The 16738-nt window shown below is 54.1% G+C and overlaps 1 protein-coding gene across 1 annotated transcript in view; it reads right to left on the bottom strand.

Annotated features, from left to right (window-relative positions):
* The window catches only part of Bcor (BCL6 corepressor), a 121425-nt gene extending 105033 nt beyond the window's left edge, over nucleotides 1-16392 (bottom strand). The window contains exon 1 of the mRNA XM_021262572.2: nucleotides 16181-16392. The gene's annotated coding sequence lies outside the window, so the exon portion shown is untranslated. The remainder of the gene's footprint in view (nucleotides 1-16180) is intronic.
* Between the last annotated feature and the right edge of the window lie 346 nt (nucleotides 16393-16738).

The raw sequence follows: 16738 nt of genomic DNA, 5'->3' as shown, positions 1-16738 counted from the left end.
GATCTTGTGGTCTAGCACTTGCCTAGCATGCATGAGGCCCTGGTCTTGACCCCGAGAATGGCAAAATGAAAACAAACTAGAAACATCAGGGAGAGACGTGAATGAATTTTGAGCTCCTGCCCTGTATATTCCAGGTTACAAAGTTGTAAGAATAAGTCACCCACCCCCCAAATTCAGCCTTCTCAGGAGACAAGCCAGTTATGGTTTTCTTGTGGAAATTCATTTCAAAGTTTATTTATTTATTTTTGTTGTTTTTTGAGACAGGATTCTGGACTCGAACTCTTGATTCTCCTGCCTCAACCTCCTGAGTGCTGAGATTATAGGTGTGTGCCACCGGTTCAACTTTAAAGTACTTTGTAAAAAAACATTTCCAGCTGGGTGCAGTGGTACATGCCTATGATCCAGGATTCAAGAGGCTGAGGCAGGAGGATAGAGGGCAGTTTGTGCCACACAGGGAGACCTTCTCTGAAAAAACAAACTAAACACAACAACAACAACAAAACATTTCCCTTCAATGTCTTTCTTTTTTTTTTTTTTTCCCTGACACCGGGGATTGAACTCAGGACCTTGTGCTTGCGAGGCAGGCACCGCACCCCTGAGCTGAATCCCTGGCCCTTCTTTTTTCTCCCCACCCCTCCAGGCCTGGGGAATGCTAGGCAATCCTTGACCAGTGAGCCACACTCCCAGGTCCTTAGTGTAATTTAGTTCCCAGGTAGTTTATTAGGATGTCCAACTCTATTGTACCACCTGTTTGGGTCTTATACTCAAACAACTACATGGAGTACACAAGGCCTGAAGTTAATAACATACCTTAAAGCTTCACATTCAAAACCATCCTAGGGGCCAGAGATTTAGCTCAGTGGTGCCGACGCCTGCTTCGAAAGTGAAAGGTCCTAAATTCAATCCCCGGTACTCCCCCCCCCCAAAAGTGTATATATATATATATACATATATATATATATATATAAATATATATGTATATATATATGCCATACTCAAAACCATCCTGTCCCCGCCAAAATCCCTCCTTGCTGGCTATGGAAGACATATGAGGACACACTGGGGGACGTGGCTCAGTGGCAGAGTTCTTGCCATGCTAGCATGTGCTAGGCCCTGGATTCCATCCCTAGCACCGACCCCCCCACATACAAACAAGGCAAGAAAAAGGCACATAGGTGACACTCTGCACCCCCCCCCCCACTCCAAAAAATGCCTTGGAGGGACCTGGTAACTTACAAGCACCTGGAGTCCTGGAGTGGAGGGCTGAGAAGTGACAAAGCACAAGTACCCGGGCCTACTGCTCCCAAGCGCTGGCCAGCACGGGCTAGGTCTGCAGCCTTAACCTTAGGTGGATCCACTGTGCTCCCAGGATGCCCTTTGACCTCCGTCCTGCCCGGTGTTACCTGCTCTTTTCTTCTTGATCAGAGGCAGAATGTGTTTCTTTTTTTCCCTGAGAGCAATGGAGCTGCCACTAGCCTACTTTGGCAACTTGGTGAGAGTTAAAGAAAGGTGCCCCTAGGCCTGAATTCCAGCCATCTTGCCCTGTCTTGCCTGGGGACATTTTTGCAGTACACAAACTGCACGGCCTGATGCTATGACCCTACTGGAGAAACCCGTTTATTTCAGGGGCCACTGTGAGCACTTTCTTTAGTTTCCAGCACAGGAGTTGGCCTAACAGACCTAAATCACCTGAGACGGAGGCTGGGATGACCCAGAGATATCCTGGGAAAGCTGGCTGAGGGCAGGAAAGGGGCCAGTGCATGAGTTCACCCAGGAGTTCCCTACTACTCTTCTCGGGGATGTCAATTTACATTGAGATCTCAAACATGAGCACCATGCCCAAAAGCCTTGCTCAAAATGAAAATCTTCCTAAGGGAAGAGGAGAGCAGTCCACAGGGTACACATGCCTTTTGGATGTTCAAAAACAGGAAAATGATCCAATTTCAGATTTAGGGAATGTGTGTCATGTTAGGGAGCCAGAGAAAATAATAACCACCAATTCCAAAGCCAAACAAAATCATGTTTTTCTACCACGTTTCTATCTCTGTCTCCTGGTTGAGGCACAATGAAATAGCAGATCAAATAGCAGATCAAAGGCAGAGGCAAATACAATTATGTTGCCTGTGAAACCCCTAGCATGAAATTAGAAGTCAAACTCTCCATTCAGGGGTTAGAGAGGAGGATAATGGGAACCTGGGGCCCTGGAGATGGCCCCAGCCCTTTCAGTAACAACACTGTCCATGCTGGATATTTAAAACCACACCTGGGGGCAGGGCACAAACAGCAAGTGCTAATTTCTTATTTTTCCCACACTTACTTTAGGAAATGCATTGACCGCATTCCTAGCTTTGTGCTATACAAATTTATCTATCTATTAAAAGGGGGTTGGGGCTGGGGATTTAGCTCAGTGGTTCTGCCGCCTGCCTTGCAAGTGCAAGGACCTGAGTTCGATCCCCAGTACCAAAAAAAAAAAAAAAAAAAAAAATCAAAGGAAAAGGGGATTGTACAGCAATAGTGAAAGGAACGTGGCCTGGAACAATAGATGGATACCACAGATTGTCCCCAAAATGACAGGTGGATGACGGTAAAGACAGATCTCTAAATCTTGTCCATCACCCACTTTCCTTTCAATGCTGAAGAGCCAATGCCCCCTCTAATTCCACTGCTCAATTCTTCCTCAGTCCTTCCCTCACTTGACAGGCTCACAGAGAGAGCTGCCCTTTGATATTTTCTATTTTTCATAAAATTCATATTTGCCTTATAGCTCTATTTTGTTTACCCTGGCCTAATTTTAGCTCTCTGCTCCCCCCCCCCATATACATTATGAGGCCTCTTGAGGGATAAGCACCTATTATAACATACACTATTCTGTTTAGAGCCACTGCTAATTAAGTTTAGCTTTCAAGAGTGGCTAGCATGGGTTTTGTTTTGTTTTAATTCCCCAATGGCTGCAAGTTCTTTGACGCTCCTCCCAAATGAGAGGTAGGGTCTGCGTCCCTCCTCCTAGAGTTTGAGTAAGCTTGTGACCATAGTCAGTGACTACAGCATGAGTGACACCCCATGACTTTGGAGGGTGGGTCAGAAAAGGAGGGGGCATCTGCAGTCTTTGCCAAAATGCTTGTATGTGGCACCCTGAGCTCTGCTCAGTGACTCACTACCCTACTCCTCTTAAATTGCCACGGTTCGGGGAAGCACAGGCCACAGGGAGAGCTGTGTATTCATGCCACAGAACACAGCTGAGGGCTCAGCTAAGCACCAGACATGTGGGTGAACAGCCTCCTCATGATTTCAGCCCCCAGCTGTTGAGTCTTTGTATCAAATTCCAGGCCTACAAGAATTAAATTGCTGGGCTGGGGATTTAGCTCAGTGGTTCAGGCACCTACCTCGAAAGTGCAAGGTCCTGAGTTCAATCCCTGGTACCGGAAAAACAAAAAAACAAAAAAACAAAAACCAAAGAATTAAATTGCTTCTGAGCTCCCTTGCATCTGACACCCTACAGGAGAAATCAGGGATTTTTTCTGTTTTGTTGTTTTCCATCAAACCAAAGGACACTCTACCACTGAGCTACATCCCCAGTGTTTTTTACTTTTTGAAACAAAGTCTTGCTATATTGCCCACACCGGCCTTTAACTTGCAGTTCTCCTGCCTCATCCTCCTCAGTAGCTGGGATTATAGGCATAGGTGAGATCAGTGCCTGGATGAGATCAGTTTCATAGCATGTTGCTAAATCCATAGAGTAAGGTGAACTGGATTAAAAACAAAAGGATTATGGGCCTGGTGGTGCACACCTGTGATCCCAGCACTTGGGGGGCTGAGACAGGTGGATCACCTCATGTTCATTATTTTATTATTATTACTAGTTTTTTTTTCTACCTGGAATCAAACTCGGGTCCTTGCTCTTGTGAGGCAGGCGGCAGAACCACTGAGCTAAATCCCTAGACCTTTTTTTGTTTTTTTGAGACAAGGTCTCACTATGCAGTTCAGGCTGGCTTTGAACTCACTATGTAGCCGAGGCTGGCCTTGAACTCTCGGTGATCCTCCTGCCTCAGCCTTGAAAGTGTGCACCAACACGCCCGGCTTCGCCTTAAATTTGAGACCAGCCAGTGCTACATAATCAGTTCAAGGCTAGCTTGACCTAGTGAGACACTATCTCAAAAAACAGAACAAAGGCCAGGGATTTAGCTCAGTGGTTCTGCCGCCTGCCTTGCAAGTGCAAGGTCCCAAGTTCGATCCCTGGTACCAATAAATAAATAAATAAATAAATCAATAAATCAAAAAGCCAAAAAACTCAAAAATATTGCTGGGGGCATAGCTCAGTGGTTGAGAACTTGCCTAGTATGTGCAAGGCCAACACTGCACAAGAGAAAACAAAAACAAAAACCAAGTTTGCTGGATGTGGAGGCTCATGCCTGCAGTCCCAGCACTCTGGGAGGCTGAGGCAGGAAGATAGCAAGTAGAGCATAACCTGGGAAATTTAGTGGGACCCTGTGTCAAAATGAAAAGAAAAGAAAAGCAAGAAAGCAAGCAAACAAGTGGGCAAGGAAGCAGGCAGGCAGGCTGGGGATGTAGCTCAGTGCAAAGGTCCTGGGACAGCCCCCAGTATGCGCCCCTCCCCCAAAAAAGGGTCAAAGGCAGGACATTTGAGATCATAACTAAAATCCCTTACCTTTGATAAGACAAAGTCTCGTTCTTGATGAAATCCCTCTAGGAGAGTGGCCCATTTCCTCCTCAGATGGGATCTCACACTCTGCTTAAAGGACCCTATTTGTTGTTTCCTTCTGCCCTACATTGGCTGCACAAGGGAGCTGATTCACTAGGCAGGAAGCAAGACCCAACGTTTCCACCAGCTAGTTCTGCTCTCCCATCTACTCCCTTCTTTCCTGTCTTCCTTGAGGTGCTTGGGATGTAACTAGCTCAGGGCCTTGCGCAGGATGGACAAGCGCTCCGCTGCTAAGCTGTATCTCCAGCTCTCCTAGCCCCCTTGGCTCAGAGATGGGCAGGGATAGGAGATAGCAGGCACGGCAGCTTACTTCATTCTCTTCTCGATTTTCCTACAGGCCCCATCAGCCCAACTGTGTCACACAGGAGTTTCCATCCACACAGCGGGAGGCCTCAACACAGGTGGCCTCCGCCCCTGCCCTTCTCTCCTTCCCTGAGGCTGACACTCACCAGTCTCTGGTGCCTAGGCAGCCCACTGACCCTCACCCCAACCGTAAGGCTGCCCTCCTGCTTAAGGCTGCCCTCCTTCGGAAGACCTGAGAAGGGGCATATGGGGAACCCCAGTTCTATCCCCACCAAAACAAGCAGAGCAGCCAGGTGTGGGGGCACCTGCTACTCAGGAAGCCTAGGGACAAGTGCCTCTTGAGCCCAGGAGTTCCAGACCAGCCTGAGCAATGCAGAGGTGCCATCTCATCAAAGACAAACAAGGGCTGGGGGGAGCACCTGCCTGGCATGCACAAGGCCCTGGGTTCCATCCCTGGCACTGCAAGTATAGCATGGAGGAAAACTCACCTGATTATGGGGGGAGTGAAAGGAGGGGAGCTGGACTTGCCTAAGATAAAATCCAGCCATGGTTTGCAAGCAGAGGTCAAGGTTGAAGGGGCACTTCTCCAGCACTCACTGGGATTCTCTGCCAGCCAGTCGTGTCCAGCAGCCTGGCCCTCAGCCCACAACCAGGGCTCAGTCACAGCTCCACCCTGTGTAGCTAAGTCCTAGGGCCTGGGATCTGCCCCTCCCACACAGTCTGAGGCCAAACACTGTCAAGCTTCCCAAGTTCACAGCTTTGGGGTTGCCTGCCTGTTGGACAGTGGTCCTGCAGCTCCAATTCACACACTTTATGTTTTATTGTTTTGAGACAGGGTCTTGCTTTGCAGTTCAGGTTGGCCTTGAACTCATTATGTAGCCCAGGCTGGCCTGGAACTCTCTAAGATCCTCCTGCCTCAGCCTCCCAAGTGCTGAGATTATAGGCGCACAGCACCATGCCTGGCCAGAGATCCCATTTAAAGCCCAGATGTGTCCTGCTCCAGAACTTTCCACCATAGCTGTGATCTCCTGAACGCTTTGATCATTTATTTTGTGCTAAACCCTATGTTGGACCAGTGAAGATAAATAAAACAGTCCTTTGTCCTTGGGGAATTCATAGCTCAGTAGAAGAGACAGATTGCAACACAGTGAGTGTGGGATGGTCCTGAGTACCAAAGGGGCTCTTTTGCAGGTCTCCATCATCAATGCCCCGCCACTCCGCCTCTGCTTTCTTCTCAGGAGACTGCTCTTGTCTTATTCCTGCACGAACTGCCTGCTTTCCTCCCATGCCTGTCCACCTGTTGGCAGGGGTCTGAACCCTCGAAACCCTGGCCAACCACTTGCCTTGAAGAGGCTGCCCTGGTTGGGTAGCCTTCCTTGGCTTCTGGGGCCCCAGGGGAGGAGCTAGACCTGACAGCAGCCCCAGGCCTTACTGAGCTGGGAAATGGGCGCAGAAGCCCGACACTGAGCAGGCTGGTAGGCCTCTTCGACGCTTCCATTGGAGCCTGGCAAAGGGCTTTGGGCTTCCTCTGATGAAAGGCGCTTAAGTGCATCTGGTTATGATTACAGGGGAGGAGAAAGCCAGGCGGTCTCTGGGGGGTTGGACCAGTCATCTGGCTCTGCCTTCCTCCTCCGGGCAGAGCTGGCTGCTCTGAGGCCAGGAGGCCAGGTGTGGGGGCAGGCAGGAAGCAGAGCCACTCCAAAAGCCGCCAGTTCGCCAAAGCTCCAGACCCCAGCTCCTGGCTCTCTCGGGCCAGACTCCCAGAACCAGCACGGTGGCTTAGAGATGCCAAGCTCCTTTGAGACCAGTTTAGAAGAGCTGCTGCCCACTGAACCAACAGCTTCTCCCTGCTCTCCACTCCATTCCATCTCCCGAGTGCTCCTGACCCTTCAGCTACCTTCCCAACTCTTCTCCTTCCGACCAAGTTCAAATTAGCTTTTGCCAGCGGAAGTTTCTGAAAGTGATTAAAAAAACCCCAAAACCTAAGGAAATACAAACTTTGAAAAGTTAAAAAGCCTCAATGTTTCTTTCTCTTTTTCAAGTAGCCGGGGTATGGCTTCTCATAAAACAGACATCGTTAAGGATGTCCCACGTCACTGTAATTGACAACCATGCTGAATTAAAGGAAGAGATTAATATGAAAATAACTACCCGGAACGTCACCAGGCAGTCCCGAGCCTCTGTGTACCGGGCACCTGTCTCTACGTGGGACTGCACGTGGGCACGAAGAGCTCTTGGGGGATCGGGTGGTTTAAACACAGTCCGCAGTTCTGGAAACGAAAATGCATTTTCCTCTTTCCGCCCTGATTTAATCCTGCTGCGTGTTATTATTGTCAAGTCTCTTCGCACTACCGTTTCTAAAAAGAAAACCCGTGGGTCTGCGCAGCCCTCCGCCGCCTGCTCGGCTTTTATTGTACACGCAGCTGGGTCTGCGTGGATCCAGCACGTCGTGACCGTCTTGCAAGCGCGCACGGACACCCTCGGATTGGCATTTCGATAAGAGCTGGGCGCATTGTTTCAGCGGCGCACACACACACACACACACACACACACGCACACACAGATAATAAAGGGCTACAGACCCCTTGGCCAACCCTCTGCGCAGCCCATAATTAGAGATGACCTTTCCGAAAAGCAATTAAAATATGGTAATGATCGATGCGCTCGCCTGTTTCCAAAAAGGCACATAACACAGGTGTTGGCTTCAGCAGGCTCCACCTGGCCGGGCCGGGAGGCCTCCTATGGCTCATGAATGAACTCTTTCTCTAGGGAAGCTTCGATTCCCCGCCACCTACCCGAGCGAGGGCTCCCCTCCCTCTCCTCCCTTCCCCTCCCCCACTAGAGCTCCGGCAGCCCGGAGCTTGCTGGCGGCGGCAAGGCTTTGTCATCCGAACGCACACACAGACACGCACACGCGTGTACCCGGCCACCACGGGGCAACGGCGACCGATATGCCGTGTCCTTCCTCGCCGCGCTCCCCTCCCCTCTTTCTCTTTTAAAGAGCTCCTCCAAACCCTTTCTTCCGTCCTTTATGTGAGCGATCCTTTGCATCGAAGAGCTCGGGGAGCATTTGGCTCTGGGGCCCTCCCACAGGGTGCGGGACGAGGAGGGAGGACTCCTGGCCAAGCGCGCGCGGAGGACCCGTGGGCAGCCGGGCTTTGTTTTGCCCCTTGCCCCAGCCGGGAGGGCGGAAAAGCCTCCGCGGAGCTGCAGCCCACTGGCGAGTTGGCGGCGGCGAACGCCAGCACGTCCTCGCCCACCAAAGTGGACCATTAAATCTCCTCCCGAGTTCACTCGGGACTTGGTCCGGGCCGGGTGCGGAATCGCTGTGGGGAGCCTCTCCCTGTCCACAAGTGGCTCTCCCCGAGCAGATCAATGTGCAGTGTCATTATGGAGGCTCCTGTTGCTCCAGGCTTTGGGGGTGCTTGGGTGGCGCGCGTTCACCCCACCTCTGCACTGCGCGGAGGGAGAGATGGGGGCCGGCGGCCGGGGCTCCCCGGGTGGCTGCCTGGAGGAGTCCCGGATCGGGCCTTCCGCCTCTCTCCGCAGCCTTCCGGGACCATGAGCACGGAGCCAGGGCGGCCTCTCGCCTTTCATTACGGGGCCTACGAAAGCAGCAGCCCAGGCAAATATGTAGCTATTAAAATTAATCGCCCTGCGTTGTCAGCTGAACATAATGCAAATTATTTATGGGCTGTCTGCGCAATATTTATCATCGTGCAGGCTCCAGGCGCTTCGTGCCTCCTGGTCTCCCCGCCCGCCCTGGCCCGCGCAGGGCGAAGCTGCGTACAGGCTGCAGCGGCCTCGGGAGTCTGGGCACCCAGATGGGCTCCGAGGGCCAGGCCTCGCATAAGTCTGCCTTCCAGGCCCAGAGTCTCACTTTAGTCTATTTATTGGAGGCCCAATACGTGCAAAACCAGGTCTCCGAAATCAAGTGGTAAAAACCAATTTGGAAAAATCTGAGCCAAACAGACAAGCTTCGGAACCGAGGGGCGATGCAAGCGGAGGGTCCTAAGTCGCCCCAGAGAATTTTCTGTGGCTCGCGTTTGTCCTCCAAACCCGGGAAACCAGCGTTTGCGGAGCTGGATTCGAAATAGGAAAAAACAAGAGCATTGGATGTGCCTTACAGATCCGAGTACGCGCTGTCGACTGAAACAGGAATTGGATGTCCTCCGAGCCTCAAAACTTGTTTGCTGATCGCAGATAACAGATTAACTGCTAATTGTCAAAATCGGCCATCCACTTAGTTTATCACCGCTGGGGGCCCCTTGGTATTCGCTGCACTTTTTATATGTAAAATCAGCCTTGGTGCCTCCTGAACGGCTTTTGTGTGGCTTTTGTTTCTCTTTCAAATACGGTGTTTTAAAAAACAGCAGCAACACACCACCCCACCCCCTCTCCAACCAAGCCTTCCTCCTGGTTTAAAAAAAACAAAACAAAACAAAACAAAAACCAGGAGGAGAAATAATCTATAAGACAATCCCCCCCTACTGGTCGGCGCTGGCGTTGGGGCTTTTTACTCAGATCGAGTCGCCCTGGGCTGCGGAGGTAAACAGGCTTTCTGCACCGCTGCTAAATGAATCACGAGGGGAAGAGCCGGGACTGTGGGTCGGAAGGTCTCTGGATCCGGGCTGGGCGCCAGGGCGGTGAGCGCGCAGCACGAGGGGCGGTAGGGTGGAGGCTCGAGGCCCCAGGGCAAGGGAGCCGAGAGAAGGACTGTAGGCTGTTTAGCCGCAGCACCCCACACCCCCTTACCGCTGGAAATCTGCGAGGCCAGGTAAGTGTCCGGCCTGGGACAACCTGGGGCCAGTCTTGTTATGTGAGTAAATCTACGGGGAAGGACGTCACCCCACCCCACCCCACCCCCGCGTTAGCAGTTCAGAACCTTCAAGACCCAGAGGCAGGCCTAGGTCTTTCTTTTGATATTCATTTTGAGCAAAGTTTCGCCTTACTTCACTGTCCTCAACCAGCAGACAATCATCACCTGGCTCTTAGCTGACCAAGCCTGGGACAAGGCCTACCTCTGGGGTCCTGGAGGGATGGGGTTGTGTATGGGCATCTGCTCTCCAGACTAACAGAAGGGCACATAGTCAAGAAGCCACTTTGAATTTATATTCTTCCGGTTTTCTAAAAATGTGATTTGACCCATTTTCAAGGCTCTTTTTTGTTCCCATTAACCCCCAATTTTTGACAGGGAGTTATCTTAGAATATTCCAAAGATTCTCCCATTACAGTACTTTAGAAACTTAATTTGAAATGATGTAAATAGGAGGTTCAAAAGATTAGGCTCCAAAGATTTGGTTTGGATTCACTTTATTTCGAGTATTCTTGCATAGATTTGAGGAAGGGCTTATTTTTACTGTTTAAATCAACAAATCACTGGGGTTTCTGTGTAAGACACTGTACACTGACCACAGGAAAGTGGACACATCAGGCGACATTTACAAAGTGCTTTAACACTCTGGTCTTCAGACCCTCACCTGGAGGGAGTGGGCAAGGTAATTGTTCCCATTTTACAGATGAGGAGACTGACCCCGGAGTTTCAGGGCAGTGGTCTTACTCATTCAAGTGAGGTCAGTAGCCAGCTGAAATCCACCCACTCCTGACCACACCCACCCTCCTCTAGGTCAGTGTCTTTTAGGAAAGGCATCCTTCTCTGGGCTCTGTCTAACGGGCCTGCGAGCCACCTTCCCACCAGATGCAGCCTGCAAACCCCAGTGATTGGATTGTCTGTTTACTCACTTCCCTCCACCGGGTCAGTTCCGACTCCAGGCCCTGGAGGACAGTTTTAAAGGATTTCTGCAGACAGACCCTCTGGCGGCACCGGAAATGTTTTATGGACCTGTGAGCCCTGTTAATCCTAGGAGACGAGGCAGGATTAGTCCCGGGTGTGGGTGTGGATTCTTGTGTTTAGGTTTAAGCCCTATGGGGAGGGAGTATATGGGGTCCAGTGGCTTCAGCAATGTGTGCCCCCTCCTCATTAAACTGAGATTTGAGCCCAAACGGATGGAAACCGCGGCCTATGGCTCTGGGACCCGGCCCTCCAATCTCTGCGTGGAGCAGGGGTTCAGGGGGCACACCCTGGGAGGCGAGTATGGGCATGGAGAGCGAAAGGAGAGTGCAGTCCTGTGTGGGTTTTTTTTTTCCACCAGGTTTTATTCTTCTAGCCCTGTGGAAAGGAGGAGAGCCGCAACCGGGGCGGGAGCCGGAAAGAAACACTTAATCACCGGCGTCTCGCTGCTCGTCACGCGAAGATGGCAGCGGCTCCCCTGGGTTTCAGGTTCCGGGAAAGGAGAGTGTTCTGCCTTGAGGCGGGCGGGCCGCTGCCTTCCTTCCCTGGCCTCCGGGCCATCCGCCTCCCAGCCCAGTCCCCCGCGTGGCCGGCAGTGTCCAGGGCAGCGGGGCGTCCGCGCTGCGTCATCGCAAACTCAAAGCAGGGGCTCGCGTTTGTGGGGAAACACACTGGGGTGGGTGGGGGTGGTGAGGCGTACGGTGTCAAGCTGCGGCCTACAGTAGGGCACATGCAGGGTAGACTCCTACCAGCGGTGGCTGGACGAGCCAGCTTTAGCGAGACAGGGGATTTACCACCTCCCTCGTTGCACGCGCAGGCCCCACTGTCCGGCCCTCTCCTCTGATTCCCGGGTCACTGCGAAACACAGAGTGAACAGGTCCCTGCCAGCAGCCTCCACTTCTGGGGGGAGGTAGGGATCCACAGGCCTGGCTGCAGGCCCCCAGGGTGCCAAAAGTGTGCCCAGACGAGGGACAAGGAGAGCAGTGCGGCCTTTCTGCCTGGACTCTTCCAGGATGCAGGACACAGAGGCTGCAGGCTTTCGAAGTACCTGACAGGGAGGAGGAAGGGAGGGCGGAGGCCCAGGAGACCAGCTTAGAGGGGAACCCCAAGGTGTGTTTGGGCACGCCCGCCCAAGCAGGAGGAAGGGTGTTTAGGGCTTTAGGGGAGGCAGGGTGAGCAAGAGCAACCCGGAACCAGGCCTCCCAACCAAGACGGAGGAACTGGGCTCTCCAGCCCCGGGGCGAGAGGCTCAGAGCCCGGGACAGGCAGCTGCACTGGAGAGGATCCTGGAGCTTGGGAGGCACACTTGGGCAACTGTTCAGCTCTGTGGGAGGAGCCTGGGGCGCTCCAGGAGCCAAGGGACGAGAGTGAACCAGCAGACCCGGCAGGCGGCCGAACGGGACTACTGACACTGGGAGATAAGGAGTTCCTCGGCAATCGGCCACCCCCAGCCCCTCATCACCTCCGGCAGATGTGACTGCTGGATGGTCGGCAGCTAGTTTGAGCCAGGGCCTTTGCACTGCCTTCCCTGAGCCTGTGTGCTACTGAGCCCCTAGTAACTTGCTTCTGTACCAGGCTCCGGAAATTGCCTTTGCAGAACAATAGCCAAATACTGAGCCTCCTGGTCTCTTCTCACAATATTTTTTCTTTGGAAGGTTGTGGTCAGTCTGACCCTCCCCCGGAGCTCCCTCTCACTACACATCCCTGGGAAGGCAACACAACCCTGTCTTTCTAGTCAGCCAGGCCCTAGCCTCAACTCTGTCTTTGGGCAAGCCCCTTGCCAGTCCTGGACCTCACCATCCTCTATAACACAGACCATCATAGTGTCCTCCCTCAGGATTGTTCTGAGGATAACATGCCTCAATACATAAAGCGCTCAGACTGCTGGCTCTGACACAATGCTACTTGTGTTCATTGTTAAGACTAGGATGGGGAAGGTGTGGGAAACAGGTCTAGGTTAAAGTTCCCAGAGGCATAGATGGGAGCCAGGGGTTTGGACAGGATGGAACGGACCCTCTTATGGCCCACAGAAAAGTTGAGGCAAAATGGCCTCAAACATCTCCACTACTTTCTCTCAAAGGCCTGTGCTTGCAATGGTGGTGTAGGAGAGTGCTCATGAATGGTGCTCATTAACACTGGCTCAAGGACACGTTCCTGTGGGGGGTCAGACACCATCACCTTCCCTCTCCCTGCAGCCCCAGGGACCTTCCTGGTTTCCAGGACTTCTGCCTTATTCCTCCAGGCTGTCCTTTTGATGGTGCAAGGCCACCTCCTCTAAATCAGCTCTCTGAGCAGCTGGGCAAAAGTCAAGTCCCCTGGGGGTGTATTCTGGGTCTAACCCTGGTCAAGGCTGGTGGATGGTCACACTGTCTCTGGGCTGTTGGTGGGCCATATTTGACTGTTAGCCAAATAACAGAATCGGTCAGATGTGCATTTTCAAAAAGCATCCCATTACCTTTGAAATGGGGTTTCCAGCCCGATGGGGAGGAGTGTGGGGCAAAGCAGGGCCTAAGCCTCCTGGCCTGGCCTCTCCCATAATTCATTAGCTGAGACTGCCTTTTCCTTTTCAAAGACAACACATATGGCCTTTCCTTTACGTGGTTACCAGTCTTAGCCTAATCACCGAAAAGTGCTGGCGGTGCGCTCTGGCTCTCAGTAGATCCTTATCGGAACTGTGCGTGCCAGGCTGTCAGCGCCGAGAAGGACAAAGAACTCGGGCACCTCCAGGTTTGCTCCTGAGGCTTCAGGGCACCCCTGGGGTTTCCCCTTCCCAGCCCCCAGGCCCCAGCCCCACCAGCCACGGCCGGCCAGCCTCCGAAGAGTCTGCAGCTCTAAATCAGAATTCCAGTTCTCGAGCGCCACCCCGAGAGTTCACATTTCCCCTCCTCCGAGGCCGCGTGGAGCGCAAGTGAGAGTCTGAGGGCGGCAGCAGCACGTCTCCGGGCCACCTCCACGCACCCTGCAGCACGTACACAGGAAAAGAAAATGCCAAGAGAAAATCGCGGGCTATGAAAGTGAAGCACAAATAACCCTTTGCAAGGAGTAAGAACCCCCAAATAGAACTACAAAATAATCCCCTCTTCGAGTTCTATTAATTAAAAATCCTCCAAGGTGGAGTGCAAAGAGGACCCCACCTTCTTCGGGCACACACTGACCATGCCAAGATAATGGTGCTCAGCTCAGCTCCTCACACGTTTAATACCAAGCTGAGAGCAAGGTTCGCGTCTACCAACTAACCTGTTCTCACAGTATTTTAACTGGCTCAAAGCCTGATTGGAATAAAAAAAACATTGAGCTTGTTTGAAATATGCACGCACAATGTGCATTTAACTGGGGTAAGTTCCCGCAGCTGTCTGACCACATCTGTCTGGTCCCTCTGAGAATCCACGTTTTCTAGCCTGGGAAGAGGCAGGCGGCCCTCACGGGTCCTCCGGCGGATTCCTGGCGAGGCGCCCATCCTCCCCAAGCACCGCGAACGGAGGCGACCGCATTAATACTCGCGGGCAGCCTGCTCTGACCTATACTGTCATTTTTTCCATCGGTCAGGATCAGGCTGGGGTTGGGGGGAGGTGGCTCTCCTCTGAGGGGCTCTGCACGGATCGTTGGGTTTTCCCCGGGCAACTTAACACGGAGGCAAAAGGGGCAGATGGAAACCAGGCCTCGGCTCGCCGGGCGCGCGTAAGCGCCTCACTCGGCAGCTCGACGCAAAGCCAGGGCTGGATTTTCACGGCCTGGGCCCGGCGGCCTCCCCGCGCCGGCGCGATCCTCTCTCCCTCTGGCTGAGCAGACGTGCTCGCTTAATTCCGCCCTGGAGACAGCAGCTGTGCGGCGAGAGGAGGGGGGAAAAAACCCTGCAACTTTTCCAACAGAAAGTGTGTGCTCACAGGAGAGGTGAAGGCCCACCCCGATTCTGTGCACGTACAGACACAGCATCTAATCAGTGTCACTGCCAGGAATATGCTTCCGCGGCGGGCGACACCCCCGCCCCCGCCAACCTGCAGGAGGGAGGGGGGATGCAAATGGCGTCTCCGGTCGCCCCAGACTCTGAGCACCCGCTGCCGCGACTCCGAGCAGACGTCGCAGCGAACTGAGGTGTAATGCCTGGGAACGCGAACACGTTGGCGGCCCGGACCCCACTCGCTTGCCCGAGTCGCAGTTAAAGGAACTAATACCACTCCGGGCTCCGAGGCCGTTTCCAGTCTTCACCTCCGGAAGAGCCGCCCTTCCTCGACGGGAGGGGGGTCTGCAAGGCAACTGTTCCCGTGCCTTCCCCACAAGAGGAAAGTGGGTGGGTTTCCCTTCCCGGGCCGGCCCGCATTAACCCCACTCTTTCCAGGCCTCGAACTTGAGCCCCGAAGGCTCTCCTAGGAAGAGTAGTACCTTTCAGGCCGCCGGGAGTCGGGGGGGGGGCCGAAGTCCAGAGCCCCCAAAGGTTCTGGCAAATGGCCAAGTTTGTGTCCTTTCCCTCCCACGCTGGAGCAGCGTGCGCCACTTTGGGGAAGCGTGAGCCTCAACCCCCCCCTACCCCCCAGCCGGCCACGAGGACACCTCTGTCCTCTCGGAGGGGCCGATGGTTCTACATAGCACCCCAGGCCGGGATCCGTGGCCTGGGTACACCCCTGAGGAGGCTCCGGAGAGGGATAGCCCGCGTCTTCCCTCGCCCGCTCTTCTGGGGAGGGGCGCGGGAATGTGTGGCCTGCCCCGCAGCTCCAGCCCGCACCCCCGCGGAGCCACCTCCGCAGTCCCCCTCCCCCCCGTAGCGGTGCGGGACGCACCCTCCTCTGTGCACATAGGGCGCCCCTGGGACGCAGACAGGGATGGCGGTTCCGGTCGTTCCGGGATTTGCGTACAAGAAGAAAACGAGGCCGGCGACTGCAAGAGCAGCGCCTTCATTCTTGGGGTTCAGACGCTCGCTTAGTCTCCGAGTGGGTTCCACTCCTGCCTGGGGGGCCCCGCTTCCGTCCCCCTGTCCCCCAGCGATCCTTGCCCCGCCGTTGCCGCCTCACGCGGAGCCCCGAGCGCCCTGACTCCCACACCGCCCTTCCGTAACTCGCACACCTCCCTCGCGCCGAACTAGGGGCGCCGCTCGCTCCCTGCGCCCCGACTACTCCGATTCCACCTTCGGCTGCGAAAGCCGCCTCCCCGCGCCACCCCGCCCAGCCCGGCCCTTCTCCCAGCCCGGCTCCCCCGCCAGCTGCGCCGCCACCGCCACCGCCGCACGTGACCCGCCCCCGTCGCAGCTTCCGCTGAGCTGCCTGTTCCGGAGCACAAACAATTTCTGCTCTGACGCGGGGTCTCTCGGCCCCTGGCGTCCTCTCCTCCCTGCCCCCCCTTCCGGGTACGAGAACTCAAAACAACTCGCTGACCTTGTGGCCGACCAGCTCCGGCTTCCACCGACTCCGGCATTCCGTTCAAACCCAGCCGCCGTGGCTTCTAAGATTTCACTCCGCGCTGGGCTGGGGGAGGGAGCGATTTCTCCGGGAAGGGGTGTCTCAGATCGAAAGAGCCACTTCACGCTCTTTCCCTTCCTCCGAAGTGAGTTTTTAGACTCTCCGGAGGCCCGAGGGAAACGCTAGCAGCAGCGCGCAAAGGAGCCCCTGCCCGCCCCGCACAGGCCGCCTTGTCTAGTGTGACCCGATTTCCAGGGTCAGCGGCAGAGGGCCTGGCCAGCCTCGGAAATACCACCAAGCAATGGACTGCGGCACCGGCCAGGCTGGGCTGAGGGGCTTCCGCCGGGTGACCATGGAGGCTCCCACTCCCACGCTCCTGTTAGGTCCTTGCTTTGCAGGGCAAGAAGCTGAGGCATACAGAAAGGACAATTTCTTTGGTTGTTTTTGTTGGGTTTTTTTGGGTTTTTTGGTACCTAGGATCGAACTAGGCAGGAGGCAGAACCACTGAGCTAAATCCCCGGCCCCAGGAAGGAC

This window comes from Heterocephalus glaber, unplaced genomic scaffold (genome assembly GCF_053883595.1).
Source record: "Heterocephalus glaber isolate CG9 unplaced genomic scaffold, H.glaber_assembly_v1.0 deba00001547, whole genome shotgun sequence".
Classification (NCBI taxonomy): Eukaryota; Metazoa; Chordata; class Mammalia; order Rodentia; family Bathyergidae; genus Heterocephalus; species Heterocephalus glaber.
This window is presented reverse-complemented; position numbering and strand designations above follow the sequence as displayed.